At 48.1% G+C, this 15464-nt stretch overlaps 1 protein-coding gene across 4 annotated transcripts in view; it reads right to left on the reverse strand.

The window, feature by feature from the left end:
- Nucleotides 1–15464, reverse strand: part of PAX5 (paired box 5) — a 176692-nt gene that overhangs the window by 76355 nt on the left and 84873 nt on the right. The gene's annotated exons all lie outside the window — the stretch shown is intronic.

A 15464-nucleotide genomic window follows, 5' to 3' on the forward strand; every position in this document is an offset into this window, starting at 1 on the left:
ATCAATCACTTACTCTGTGCCAGAAGCTTTACCTGTATTATCCCATTTAATCCTCACAACTACCCTCTGTAGTAGGTTCTTTGTTATCCCTATTTTACAGATGAAGAAACTGAGACTTCTATTATAAAGAGGAAGTAGCTTGCCTAATGTCACACGGCTTCTAGGTGCCAGAGCCAGGATGCAAATCTGCATCCATCTGATTCCAAAGTCTTGACAATCACCTTAATGATTTTCATACTGTGTCCTAACCCTGTATCACATGAAATCAGTTTACTAGTACCAACCTTTTAAAAGATGAAATTAGAATGGACTAGGACAGAAAATATCCAAGAGTCTCAGACAGAAAGAGTAAGTCCTGTTTCATTAATCTTTGTTTCATGTGTAAGTGGATATGTGTGTACTAGGTAGAGATAACAATGTATTTCTTCCTATAGGTCACACCCAGCAGAGTCTTCATTCCACGCAGCAGGGAGCTATTGGGAAAAGGTCACTGACTAGACTTTATCCAACACAGAATGGGACTTAGTCATGACATTAGCCTCCTAATTTGCTAAAAACAAATTTGGAAGTAAAGCTCATTGGAAGCTCCTCCTTCAAGGCATTGCTGTGTGCAAAGATGGGAGGTCAAAATGCCTCTGTGAGGGTCTCTGGGGTTTCTGGGCCCCCAGGGTGGGGACAGAGCCTCCCATCCCTCTTTGTTCCCGAGTGTCCTAGTGGAGGCCTGAACATAGTAGATGTTTAGAATTTGTGGAGCCTCTTGTGTGCAAGATGCCATGTGAAGACCAGACATGCCCTTTGACCTGCATTCACAAACCTCAAGGGAAAGGACACGTGGCCCTGAAGCTCCACCCAAGAGGGACAAGCACACAGAACCGTTCATTTACACAGGGTGGGAAGGGGTCAGGAAAGGCTTCCTGGGCCCGGCTGTATTTACCCTGAACCCAAGCAATCCCTGCCCTCCAGGCTGAGAAGAGCTGAAGGAAGGCTCAGAGGTGAGAAGACTGGAGTGACCCCAAAACAGGGCACATGCCAATAGCTGTAGGAGGTAAAAGCAGAAGAGGTTAAGATAAAAAGAAGACAAGCTGGGATTTGACTTGGAGGAGCCTGCACAATGAACACTTGGATGAGCAAATGAGTGAGTGACCCTTATCCTCAGGAAAGCCAGGCAGGCTCTCAGCCTGCACCCCTCCCCTCCCCACTGGCAGGCCTGCGCCTTCCCAGACTCCAGGGTAGGCAGCTGGGTCTACAAAGGAAAGCCTCTGTTTCCCAAGAAAGCATAGCCAACCTGCGTTTAAGAAAATGGTAGGAGGGTGAGTGGCCCATCCTGCCTCTTAACTTATTTAATGTCCAGATGAAAGAACTTTTTGTTATTTGATCTTGTTTTAGTTAATAAATTCAGTATCAAAGTTTGTCCAATCGCTTCAACAGTTGGGTTTGAATCATCTTTTCAAGACACAAAACCTTCAACTTGTGTTACTGGGCGTCCAAAAATCCAGTCCTCCAACCACCAATGGTTGCCAGAAGGTAAAGAGAACTTTCCTAAAGAGCTGGGGCTCAGGGGACAGCAGGACTCAGAAACCAGCCTTCACTGCCCTTTGCCATTCGTGCCTCCCACCATCGCCACTTGGCAGGGCTGGCCTTGAGCCCCATCTCCTTCTCTGGTGGGATGCCACAGCTCTCACTCTGCTCCTGCCTGAGCCAGGCGATGCTGTCATTTCACTAATTTCTCATCACTGTCTGTCCCTCTGAGCTGCCTGTGATCTTTAAAGGCAACTGCATTCTCCCCAATCTCCTGGGTTTCCTGGCACCTCACTCCCCCGGCTGGCCCCTCAGCCACTCCAGGTACTGTCCTACCTCTGCCTGGAGGGCCCATCTCATGCAGTTACTTAGAGAACTCCTACACAGTCCACAAGACCCAGCTCAAATGTCACCTCCTTGGTAAAGCCATTCCTGGGCCCCACATTCCTACAAAGAAATCATGACTCCCTTGTCTATGTGTCCATACTTGGTGCTATTTTGCACAGACCTCTATTATCACACTTCCCACTATGTATAATGGCTGTTTGTTTGTCCCCTCTAGGTTGCCTTGAGAGCATAAAGCATGGAACAGTCCTAAAGCCCCTTAAGTGCCTGTTACATGAATCAATGTATGGTCCAGCAGCATGACATGCCCCACAACATTCAACAAGTAACTGGGGAGTGTTGGAACAAGAGCTCCAAATAATATGCTAACCTCTCACCTCTACCCCTCAATGAATCAGGTGACCAGAAAACAATGTCCTTGCCTACCATGAGGTAAAGTCCCTGGGGAAGTGCCGTCACTGGTCTGTCACAGAATATCAGGCATTCAACATTGATTAGAGGCAGTTAAAGAAAACAGCCATACAAAGAGCCTTTATTTTAACCTCTGGAGACATGCCCGTCAGAATATTCAAATTCCATGTCAATATTTCCTATAAGTCATTACCAGAAAAAAGGCTTCTTTTCTCCCAATGAATGGTTAATTCACCTCTGAACAATAGGAACATTGGAAACCACTCCATAACCCTTTGTGCCTTGGCTGCCAGGAAGCTCAGTCAAATTCAGTGCTCAATCACCACAACCATATCATTGCTGGCACCTCATGCAATGATCTTACTCTTTCCTCTGCATAATTTCTGAACCTTTTTTTTTTCAGCCTTAACTTAACTATCTTAGATATATGTAATTATTTATTTGCAGGACAAATCCATTGTGAAAACGGAGGCTGGGAGAGGTAGAAAGAATCATAGAAAAAGAAAGGTGGGAAAGAAGATAAGGAGAGAGGAAGATAAGCGAAAACACATTATTGGTGCCTCTTTTCCGGTAACAATGGCATCTATTTCCGTATCTCATAGTGACTTGGGAAGCCAAGGGCTGAACAATTGGGTGCAGAGACCCTAGACATACACACAGTCACATATGCACATGTGTGCTGGTGGACTTACACCCTCAGGAGCACAGCCACCTTTTCTCCCCCCATTGCTCCTACCCAGCCACCAACAGCCACAGGCAACAGCTGTGTTCCATCTCTTGCTTCTCCGAGCTCTTGGAGTTCTTTCTAACGGTGTAATTTTGGGCTTCTGCTTCCTTCCCATCAGGGCCCCTTGACTATAACCCAGGAAGAGAAACGAACTCAGGTCAGCAATTCACAGACTGTCCATTCCAAGGCAACCAACTGGGATAAAACTTCTCTGCCCACTGCCACAGACTCCTGAGAGGCCTCAAGGTCAAGCCCACCATGTATGCACACCATCCTCTCAGACACCACGCTCCAGATGACAGACTGTCTTGCACTCTCAAATGCTCGAGCCGGAAGGATGCTCAGGGGCATATTTCCCAACCTGGACAACTGAGACACAGGGAGGAGAATGGACTTCTTTAGCTAATCTGTACCTGCATCACTTATAGCTGCTGATCCTGTGGTAGAAAGAACAGTGAGCTAGGAGCAATAACAGGGATCCTGCCCTGGCTCTGCCTGTTTCTCACCTGTATAACCTCAGGCAAGACGGGCCAGCTCTCCTAGCCTCATTTTTCTCATTAATAAAATGAGATTTATGTGTAACCCCTTGCTGCCTGCCTGCCAGGGCGATTATGAGGATCTGAAGGATAAGGAGAGGGATCACACTTTGGAAACTAAGCAGCATGAGGGGTCAAGGAATCCTAGAAGGGACTCAAGGAGGCATGTGCCCCAGGAAAGTGTGTGCTGGGGGTCATTTGGGTCCCTAGGAAATTACCTGGAAAAGGACTGCCTGGGGCTGCACCAAGTATTGTCTCATCAGCACGGGGCACCACTGCCATAGCATGGAGGAGAAAAGAAACACAGACACGTGAGAAGGAGGGCAGCACAAAGTGGGGCAGTGTAGGGGGCAGGCTGCAGGGCTGGCTGCCTCAGATGGCCGCCTGGGGCCACAAGCTGCTGAGCTCCTCCAGGCTCACTGCCGAGCCTCAGGTGGCCCTCAGGAGCTGGGCCAGAGCCAGGCCAACCGCCTCGATCCTGAAGGACCAGACACCTGCCCCACTATGTACCTACCCAGAGGAGGGCAGATGCTAGAGTAGGGGAGGCATGTCCCCAGGGCCTGGCCTGATGACCTGAGATTGAGGAGGCAGAGAGGCCTGGGGCCTGAGGCAGCAGGGGTGGGACAGGGGTCTAGGGGCAGGTCTCTACCTTCACTCGCCTAAGCTTTCCCATCTGTCTGAAAACTTGCCCTGATCTCTAAGTCCCCTGCCAAGGCTGACGCTCTTTGCCTCTGACACTGGCCACATGACAAAGTATGGATTCCCTCTTCACTAGATGAATTCCAAGGCAAGAAAAGACAGATGGAGGGAAATTCTATAAATTACAGGAGACTTAGAGACACAACAGTTGGATTGCAATGTGGACCCCGATTCCAACAAACAAGCTGTAAAAACTACAACTGTAAAAAAAAAATACTATGATATATGATGAAACGATTGGAAATGCAAACATCGATTGGGTATTTGAGGACATGATGGGATTGACTAACTTTTTAGGTGTGATGATGGTATCATGGATCACGGCTATGCTTTTTAAGGCCTCATCTTGCAGAGAGTCATTCTAAAATATTTACAAAGTGATGTGATGTCTGGAGTTTGCTTCAAAATAAAGCGTGGTTGACCAAAGGTGGTATATGTGTGTGATGGCACACTAGTCAACAATAAGAAGGGACAAGGTACTGAGACAGGTGACAACATGGGTGAACCTCAAAGGACACTAATTGAAAGGAGCCAGATATAAGTAAAATGTCCAGAACTGGCCAATCTCCACACAGAAGGTGGAGCAAGGGTTGGCTGGCACTGGGTGGGGGGGAGAGGATTAACTATAAACCCACACCAGGGCTCCTGTTGGAGTGATGGAACTGTTCCAAAACTGGGCTGTGGTATTAGTGGTACAATTCTAAGAATTGCTAAAAATCACTGACTCATATATTTCAAACCAGTGAATTTGGTGGTATAAAAATTATACTTCAATAAAGTTGTTAAAGAGTAAAGTGGAAAGGGGAAGCAGGGCTATCAATGAAGCAAGCCTGGAGTCGATAACTGTTGAATCTGGGTGATGGGTGCTTAGAGGTTGATTAGACTATTCCATCTACTTTTGAAATTTTCCATAATTAAAGTAAAAAAAAAACCCCAAACAGCACATATTTGACTCATGGCACCACTCGTGGGCACCCACCAGCTGTCCTACAGATACCTGTGGAATAACGAGAGGACTGAAGGGGCCAAGAGCAGCCAGGAGTTTGCTCTCTTGAATCCCTGCATCTTCAGGGACCCATGGTTCCAAACACAAGAACATGAGGCCTCTTGTCTGCCTAGCACTGTCCAGTTTGCAAAGTCCTTGTGAGTCCATTACGTCCTTGGGAATTCTGGGGTGTGAGGACAGAGATGGAGCTCAGAGAGGGGACATAGATGTGCCAACTCCAAGCCCAATGATGGCCTATCACCCTAGAAGCAGAGTTAGAATTCAAGAAGACTTCACTCTCAGCCCTGAGGGCAAAGCTCAGTCAGTTAGGGTGGGACCTTCTCCTCTATGAAGTCCCCTAGCCACACATGGAACCCCATTCCTGGAAGAGCTCTGAATCTGTAGGCAAGAAGGAGCAAATTTCCACACTTTTTAAACCTGGGAACACAAAACTGCGCCTGTTGATTTCAATGAGTTAAACTGATTGTCAGGGAGCCTGGAGACGCGGCCTGGCCTTGGACTCCTGGGAAACCTGGGGCAGACCTCTCTCCTCTCGAGGCCTCATCTTCTAAATGAGGGAGGCAGACCAGAACCACAGGGCCCTTCTAGCTCTGAGGCCTCCCCGGGGTCTGTGCCCCGCACAGGTGGGTCCTCACCATGTGGATGGGTTTCTCCCTGATGTGGCTGAGGCTGGGCTTGGGCTACACTCTCTGGGTTGGTGAAGGTACTACTATTCTACCCAGGCCCCTGAATTCAGAGGCCTGGCAGCCATCAGGCAGGAGTGTGGCTGAGGAAGCCCACCAGCCCTGGGGCCAGGAGGATGCATTTCAAGTCTGACACAGCCAAGTCCGTGCTGTGAGCAACTAGGCCAGGCACCTCACATTCTCGGCCCCTTTTCTCATTTGCAACATGGGGATCTAGGACCCTCCTCACAGGGTCATGAGAAGGCACACAGGGAGTGATAAGAATGTCAAGTCCTGAGGGCAGGTCTTTTTATTCTCATGTTTTAGTCCTCAGAGCCAATCAACACCAATATCCCAGTGAGTTTATCAACACCAATATTCCAGGATGATTTTGCAAGATGTTGTAACTGGGAGAAACTGGATAAAGGTATATGGGATCCCTTTGTATTACTTTTTACCACTTCAGTTTAGTCTACAATAATCTCAAAATAAAAGGTTTAATTTTTAAAAAGAGTTAAAAAAAAACCAACAACAAGGTTTTAGCATTTCATCCCCACTAAGCCAACCAAATAAGAATGAATCGAACTTGAAAAAGAAAAGTTTGCTGAATGGAGAGACTATGAATGATGCCTGTAAAAGTACTCCATAATCTACAAAGCTCTACCATTAGTATCAACTAAGGGAAGAACTGCCAAGAATTCTGAATGGCCTCCCTCTTCCAGGAAGCCCTCCCTGATTTCCCCTCCTCTGTGCTCCTAGAACCCCTAAGTGGGCATATCTCTACCACTGCACTTATCACTCTGCATTGTATGCTTAATTGTTCAGGGCCCTCATTCCCCAACTACAGTGTGAACTTCATGAGGATAGGGCTGTGTCTCCCTCATCTTTGTGATAGCAGCTCCTGGCCCAGTGCCCAGCTCTGAACAGATGTGACATAAATGCCTGTGGAACCAAATGAACTGGGACAGGTACCATGGCCTGACTCTGCCAATAGCATCAGAGGTGCTTCCCAGGGTCACTGGGAGGGTAAGTGATCTCGAAGTGCTTTTATTCATCAGAAAGCACGTGATAGGCATGAATGAGGCGCGCTTGTTATTCATTTGGTTCTCCAGAACTGTGCCCGTGCTTGGATCAGCGTGGTCTGCAGTGGAATCAAGGGGCTTCCAAGAAGAGACTTGCATAGTTTAACTGACTCATCTCTCCCTACTCTGTCTACAGCCTGCCAGGCACCCCTCCAGTCACTCCCAGGTGGTGTGGGATAGCAGGGGAAGCCCCAGGGAGGAGACCGAAATCAGATGTTGTTGTTTCTGTCCAGAAGAAACTTTTTCAGCAATGACTAATCAGGCGGTCCCCCTCTCCCCGGACCCTGGCCACTTAGAGAATCTTGGTGCGCCCCAGATCTCAGGGCCCAAAGGAGCTCAGGGGTTCTAGATGCTGATCTTTGGCCGATGCTTGAAACTCACCAGCAACGGGGAACTCCCTGCTTCCTGAGGCGGCCACTCCGTGGCCACGCAGCTCTGGCTCTGACAAAGCACTAAGGCCTCCCCACTTCGGTCTGGAGTGTGCTGTCTGGGGCCCTTGCTCCCCTCTTGGGCATAAGAAGCTTGCTTCTGCTTTTCTTGTCGCCTCATCACCTGATTAACTCAGGCTGTTCTCACAGTCAACACAGAGCTCATCACAAGCTCACTTGAAATGGAAAATGATTTTGTATACAATTTTTTAAAAAAGGCATTCATTTTCTCCCACTCCTAACCAGTGTGCTATCTGCAAGCCAGAATACTCTGTGCTTATAAACCCTCCCTGGCTTCTCACTGCCTCCAGTAATGTTGACACAAACAACACAGGCCCCAATCCAAATCCAAACCTCCTTTTCTAACTTCAACTTGAATCTACCGACTTCCAGAACACCACCCTCTGCTCCAGCCACACCACACCACACTCACTACTGAGCGCCCCAGTCATTCCACTCAATGCCTTTGCTTACACTGTTTTCCATCCTCACCCCAGTCCAAATCCTTGTCCTCTAAGGCCCAGTTCAAATGCGGTCTCCTCCTGGATGCCTTCCATAAGTCTCTCTGGTTGAAATAAATCACTCCTTTCTCTGAATTCCCCTAGCATCACCCCTGTACGTCATTTAGGACACCTGTCCCATGCTACCGTATCCCAGTCATTTGGCACCATCTCTGCTCTCCCTTTGAGATGAGGAGGCTCCTACAGGCTGCCTGATTTGAATCTGGGTCCCACTAGTCGGCCTGGGCAGGAAATATTCTGAGTGAAGCTGAGGGAGGAAAGGAGCAAAGGAATCTGGGGCCCACCCTGCACCCTGAAAAATCTGTAAGTGCAGGAAGACAAGGTTCAGAGCATTCCAGCTCTTGTTCTCCCAAATGCAAGAGAAGAAATGACAAGACTTGGAGCACAAAGCTCTACGGCTGGAGGACGAGAGCCAGGACCCAGCAGCCCAGGCCTCCTGAATGATACGAAGATGCAGTGGAGGAAATCATGTGGAGGAGGGAGGGGAGCACCCCCTGTTTGGGGAGCCCCAGGGTCGGTTCAGGCCCTGGCATCCAAATCTTGATGTGGAGAAAAGGAGCAAGAGTTCCAAAAACAAAGTTCCATCTTGGGGCAGCCAAATTCCACCAGCTTCTTCCAGGGGGTCCATGGTGGGGCCTGGCTGTCCCCTCCTGCTACAGGGAAGGGAGGCGGGCAAGGAGGCCCACTACCCCCAAAGAAATGGAGACCTCTTGGCTACCAAGGGGCCTGAACAGGGGCAAAGGGAGGCCCTCCCATCCTGAGGTACCTGGTGTAGGCATGCGGGGCATCCCAAGATGCTCAGAGCTCACATTCTTTTGGATTTATTTCCCAACTGCGAGAAGACAGAAAGGTTATCCTGGGGCCATAAAGAAATGAAAAGATTTCCCTCTGTACTGCAAGATCAATGTGTGTAGGGGGTGAGCTCAGATGCTCCTCCCCTCACCTCTGCCCTGCGGCTGCTGAGTGGTGACACATATATGCGCGCACACACTCACATATGCACACACCTCAGGCCAAAGGCCACATCTCTGCCCCTTCTGCTCCTCACCAGAAAGAACCTTCTAACAGGCCATATTCTGAAAAGGCAAACAGGCACCTTTGGGAGGGTATGCCCTCTTTGTCACCAAGATTTGCTAGAGCCAGACACCGTGCAAGAAACACCAGAAAAAGAAGGCTGAGAGGAGTGGGCCTCCCACAGCTAATTTGGACTCCAATACAGAAGACTCTACCAGTTCTCACCTGAACCGTCAGACACAGAAGAAGTCAGGAGTACTTGCATTTCCTGGATGCTTACTACACTCCAGCTACTGTTCTAGGTATTAAAGCACATTCATTTATTTAATCTTTAGAATGACCCTATGGGGTAAATATTATTATCCCCACCTTACAGATGATGAAAATGAGGCATAAGGGGCCAAAATAGGGTGTCCAAATCATCACCCCCAGCAGTGGGACTCCAAGTCTGAGATCCTGAATGCCACCAGACACCACCGTCCTCCACCGTCGTCAAAATCCATCCTGGTACAGATGAGAAAACTGAGACCAGGGAGTGGAGTGAGCTGCAAAGGAGGTGTTAGACTCAGGTCCTGTCTGATCCCAAAGTCTCTGTTCTTCACCACGATTCTGCAGTGCGTCCCGATGGGGTCCTGGGCCCAGGAGAGGGAGGCCCAGGGCTAGGCCAGAACATCTCCACAGCCCTCATGACCCCCTCAGACATCTGCCTGCTCCTGACCTCCACATGTGACAAGAACATTCCTCCTCCCTGAATGCCCTTTCTCGTCCTCTCCTCCAGTCCTTGGCTATCTACCCCTTCACGTCCCGGCTTGAGAACAACCTCCTGTAGGAAATTCTTCCAAATGGGTTCAGCCGTAGATGGTGTTGCCTTCATCCTTTATTCTCGTCACTCAGTCTCAGAGGGCAGCCTAAATTATAAACTCAGAGGACAGCCATGCTCAGATTTATGTCGGCATTAGCAAGTTGTCTTAATATTAGTGGGACACCACAGAGAAATAAATGAAAACATGTGACATTGTCAGCACTGTTAAGGGAAAATCAGGCATTGGACTTGTTCGCTTGTTTGGTTCAAGTGCTGGGTTCTTTACTGAAGGCAACATTCTGGCTTTTAGAAAGATCAGAAGCCAAAGGAAGGAGACACTAGGCTTAGGTCTGAGCTATTATGCGTAAGCCCAGATTTTAGCTAATGTAAATAACAGAGACAAAACCAGCACAATAGCAATGGTGTTTCTGTTTATATGCCTCTTTATCAAGGTTAACTTAAGAGCTTTTGCTTTTAATTACTGAAAATATGTTTGCACTCTGCAGTTATGTGTTAATGCCATGAATCTTGCATTTCGTACCCGGAAAGAAAGCGTGATAACCATTCTTTGTGCCAATACCTATAATTTACTTAAACAAGCAAGCCATTGGCCTTGAGACTGGACGTGTAAACAAACACACTTCTGAAGGTTTGGTTTGAGCTTGGTTTTTTAACAATTTCTCTCTCTCTCTCTCTCTCTCTCGCCTCCGCCCCCCCACCACTCACACGTTAAATTTAGCCTCCTGGTTTTATTCCCTTCACCTCTCTTCCACAAATCAAACCTCAAATAATATAAAACTGCTGGCTAGGAAGAGGCTTCCCACAAATAAACAAAAGCTTTCAAGCCAAAGGCAGAGATGTTCACATCTCCCCATGCAACCATCTCAACCTCCTCTGTCTGCTCCAACACAACAGCCTCTGGAAAACCCAGCTGCCCAGGAAAACCCTTAACTCTCACGTTTTCATTTCCAGGAGAGAAAGAGGTTTGATCCCCCAAATAAAAGGAAAAGTTCAGTAATAATAGTGAGCTGGGAAAACCCAGGCAGACTTTTGCCTGCCACCCGTGTCAAGCTCACAAAGAGAAAAAAATCGTACCATCCGACATGGTTGGAAGAGTTTAATCCAAAGCAGTGCTAATTAATATCCCTGGCTTTCCAGAAGCCAGTGCCACATACAGCTGCGAGGGCAACAAGGCTGTTCTCCCTTCAATTTTATGGGAAGAACATTTTCATTACAAAGCCTCCTCCCAGACCCTCCTCTCTCGGCCAGATTAGCCGAGACGGAAGCGGATGATCTATATATCAGAACTCCTTCTCTCTCCATTAATTTTATTATTTATATCCCATTTTAGAAGTTTATTGGTGCAACTCCCTGTGCACCTGGCCAGAGCCTTGTGACAAACAGTGGTATCTTCACACATCTTCTACTCAGGGGGAGTTGATGAATTGGTCAACAGAATGTGCCAACTTTTTGAAAGTTGCTTTGGAGAGGGAGCTGACGCCAGTGGCATTTCCTGCCTCCCCTCCCCCACCCCTCACACACCATCTTTTTAAAAAACGAATATTGAAGGTTCTAAACTCACTCATTTGTGAAATATATGTGGACTTGATGGCTTAGCATGAGCTCTGGGTGCTTCCCCAGGGACTCTCTAAAACCCTAGGGGATGCCCTACGTGCCCCCACCCAAATCAAGCATCCCCAGCTGTCCCAGCAGAACTGACCCATTTTTAACTCAAGCTGCCAGACCACAGGCAGGCCTGGTGAGGCCACGCGTCTTACCATTTTATTCTGAAACCCCACGTGCTCAAAGCTGTCTCTTTCCAGCCTCCTAAAGGGACCCCAAATCCAATCTAAATGTCTTGAATTTACCTGTTTGTCTTTTATACATATAAATAGCTGCATTTCCATTCTCTCTTTGTTTCTCATTTTCATTTGGTTCTAATATCTGCATGTAAATGTCGGAAAATAGCATCTGTAATTGGAGATTATGAAGTATGGCCAGCTCCTGACAGGCTGCTAAGGAAGATGGATTATCCTCATTTTTCTGTAAATTTTGTCAATTTTGGAATTCATAAGCTATCAACACTGATCAAAATGGGACTTCACAGCTGTGTCAAAAAAAGAGCAAGAACAAGAGAGAGAGAGAGGGAGCGCGCTCTGGAAGGCGGGTGATTGCGTGCACGGGCCGGGCTGCAGGCCGCTGTGGCGTTGGCGCAGCAGATTGGATGCCCGGTGTCGTCCGCAGCCACCCTCCTTCAATTCGCCCTCCCCTTCACAATGGCACGGAGGCCACCCTGGAATTCGGCGTGGGGCTGCCCAATCCCCAGGCTAAATCAAATAACTAAATCACGCTACTGGAAGGCCACAAATCCTGCAAGGCACCCACTCAAACCCGAGGCATAATTCACTGCGGGGCGCGGCCTCCCTTATTTATCCGCGGAGTCTGCAGGCTCCCTCCGCACAGGCCTCCGAGATGTTCTACTCCTTCCAGACCATCACGGCCCACTTGAGGCAATTGTGTTGGTCTCTCTCTCTCAATTTTCCCATTACTGGGAGTAAGTACTGTTGGGACTCTGTAATAGCCCGACTGCAGCCCATATCAATAACAGATGAGGTTTAATCGTCCAACACAAAAATTATTTAGGCGCAGTAAGGACATTCAATGTCATTTGCATAATGGCATTTCTATCGCACGCACCTAACCCGTCTTGCATAAACAAGGCCTTGGGACCATAAATAATAATAAATCATGACGTCTGCACGCCTCTTGCGGTAATAGGAGTCACTCTTCGTGGAAATTATTTCAGCAGGAAATGGGCACTGTAATTTTAAAGACATGTGGCGCACGGAGGTGCGGTAAATCACGCCTGCGTACGATCCCCGGGAGCAGCCGGGGACCTGCCCCGGGCCCACAGCGACATCCCGGGGCGACAGAAGGAGGGGGGCGGGTCGTGAGGGGGAAACATCCGCGGCCTCTAGAACAGACACAGGAACGTGCCACTGTTCCAGGAAACTGCAAGCGGGCAGGACGCTCGGAGCCCAGCACAGGAATAATCGGCTTTGGACCTGGAGACGCACCCAGACCTCAGGTCAGAAACCGTCTTTGTTCCAGGAGAATGGAGGCTCCGTGAGGGCAGCGATTTTCGATTTTGATCTGCTCTGTTCCTTGTGCCTGGCTCGGGAAATATCCTAAAGACATGCAATGAGAGGAGATCCCGGGCTCAGTGAGTTGATGAGTCCTGAAAACAGGTTAATGTGAGACAGATGGAGACACAGACCTAGGGGAAATAAGGCAGGAACACGCACAGAAGTGCAGGTACCACTGATCTGTGAGTAACAGAGTGAAAATGTCCGATACACTCTAAACCGTATTGCAAAGCAGCTGTAGGGTACAGGAAAGGCACATATGGGGGATGGGGAGTGGAGCAGCGAAGCCAACAGACTGGGGAGGCAGACACAACTGGGAGAGAATCCCAGCTCGACTCATCTCAGACCCACTGCATCCCGCCTCCACTCCCCAGCTTCCTGGTCTGTCCAGCGGTCTAACGACAGCACAGGCAACCCTCCTTTTCTGCAAGGTCTGCATCCGCAGACACCGAGGGCAGACCGCAAGCGGCTTGAGCATCTAAGGGGTTTGATGTCTGCTGGTATCCTGGATCGCATCTTCCACGGACAACCAGGGATGGCTGTATTAAGCTCACAGAGTGGTTCTGAGGGTTAAATGAAGTACTGTGTGCAGAGTAACCAGCACTTGATCAAGCTTTGCCATCATCATTATTGGTAAGACTGCTGTTATTCTTCAGGAAGCAACAGCAGTGAGTTCAAGTACAACTCTGCCTGTGTACAACTGGCCGTGGGTCTCAGCTACCTCTGGTCTACCCAACAAGAGTATTGTAAGACGGCCCCTGCCTTCCTCCCAGAGCTGCTAAGACACTCAAAGCTCCTTGTTAGCATAAAGTGCTGTCTGCATGGGAGGGATGGACATTAACAGACTTCATGAATGTGAGCAAAGACAGAAGGGGAGAGTTCCCAATGCCTGCACCATGTCATCTCCTGCCACCCCTGGCAACACCCTGAAAAGTCCCTGCTTTCCAGAAAAAGTTCTGACAGGATACATACCAAAGCAACCACAGTGTTGCCTCTGGGAAGAAGAAAGGACTGAGATTGGAGCTGTTAGTTTAAACCATATCTGTAATGTGTCATTTTACTAGAGGAGAAGTACTACTTGTGTCATTGGGATTTTTACAGCTGATGGAGTTTCATACCTCTCTGCTTTGGCACGCCCTATTCCCTCTACTGGAATACCAAAAGCTATGAACATGCTGATGGAACAGCAACTAGGGGCCATTTAAAAGCAACCACCAAATTTTTCACCCAAAGGAACTGAGAGAAACAGTAGTCATTTCTCCATCAAGTCTGCCTTTCCAGACCAGGAAGCCTGTGCAGGGAATGATGTAAATCACAGGCACCCACGATCTCTTCAAGGGGGTGGCTCCAGCACCAGCAAGGCCACCTTCAGATTACACACTGACCTCACCTTTGCCAAAACGTGGAAACTGCTCAAAGCCAAGTAAAGTCTGGAGTTTAGTTATTAGTATTGTACCAATGTTGGTTTCTTAGCTTTGACAAGTGGATCATGGGTATGTGACGTTAACAATAGGGGAAACTGGGTGAGAAGTATGTGGGAATTTTCTGTACTATCTTTGCAACTTTTCTGTAAATTTAAAATTTTTCCTGAAGAAAAAGTATATGTAAAAAAAAAAGCAGCAGCAGCAGCCAGACTTCACACATAATAAGAGAAAAGCCCATTAAAACCACAATGCGTCCTTTTTCATCTCTCAGATTAGCAAATGAGTCAAAAGGTTGATGCTATGCTGTGTGGGCAGATGGGGAAACTGGTCTTCTCACTTCAGGGAGGAACCTCTTTGAAGAGCAAGGGCTCTATCTTTCAAATTTCACAGTGCACGTACTCTGATGCAGCCATTTCACTTCTGGGAGCTTGTCCTGCAGGCATAGTCTCATGTGGACAAGGATGCTCACTGCAGCCTTTTTTGAAAAAGAAAAAGATTGGAAGCAACCAACAGGAGCCTTGTTAAATAACTTTTGACACCCCATAGAATGGAACTCTATGTGGCTGTCAAAAAGAATGAAGCAGCACTCTATCCAGATGGAACAATCTCCAAGAAACATTTGTTAATGGAAAAGAACAAAAACAGAACAATAGGAGGGGAGTTTATATTTTATACACACACACACACACACACACACACACACACACACAAACCTTACCCTCACCAAAGTATTGTATGTAAATCTCTAAAGAATACAGAATAAACTGGTAACAGCAGTTGCTTCCCAGGAGGGGAACTGGGTAGCAGGAAGAAAATGAGTGAGGAGGAGACTTACTTTTCACGGTAGACATTTGGTATTGTCTGAAATTTTTAGCATTTGCATGTACTACCCATTAGCATTTTTAAATTAAAAAAAATAAATTGAGTATTGGTCAGGTAAGTGGCAATGAGCATGCACTGCCTGGACTTGACCAGGGCGGTGGCTGCACCTGTGGGCCCCGGAGGCCCCCATCTGTCTTGCAGGGTGCCCCGCACACCTCTGCATCACGTGGCATGTCTGGCACAAGTTTCCTGGGTGGGGAATTCAGCAGCTGGCGGCTGGATGCATGAAATCCTGTGCCTGTCTATGTATCTAGAACCCTG

Source organism: Camelus dromedarius, chromosome 10 (assembly GCF_036321535.1).
Source record: "Camelus dromedarius isolate mCamDro1 chromosome 10, mCamDro1.pat, whole genome shotgun sequence".
NCBI lineage: Eukaryota > Metazoa > Chordata > Mammalia > Artiodactyla > Camelidae > Camelus > Camelus dromedarius.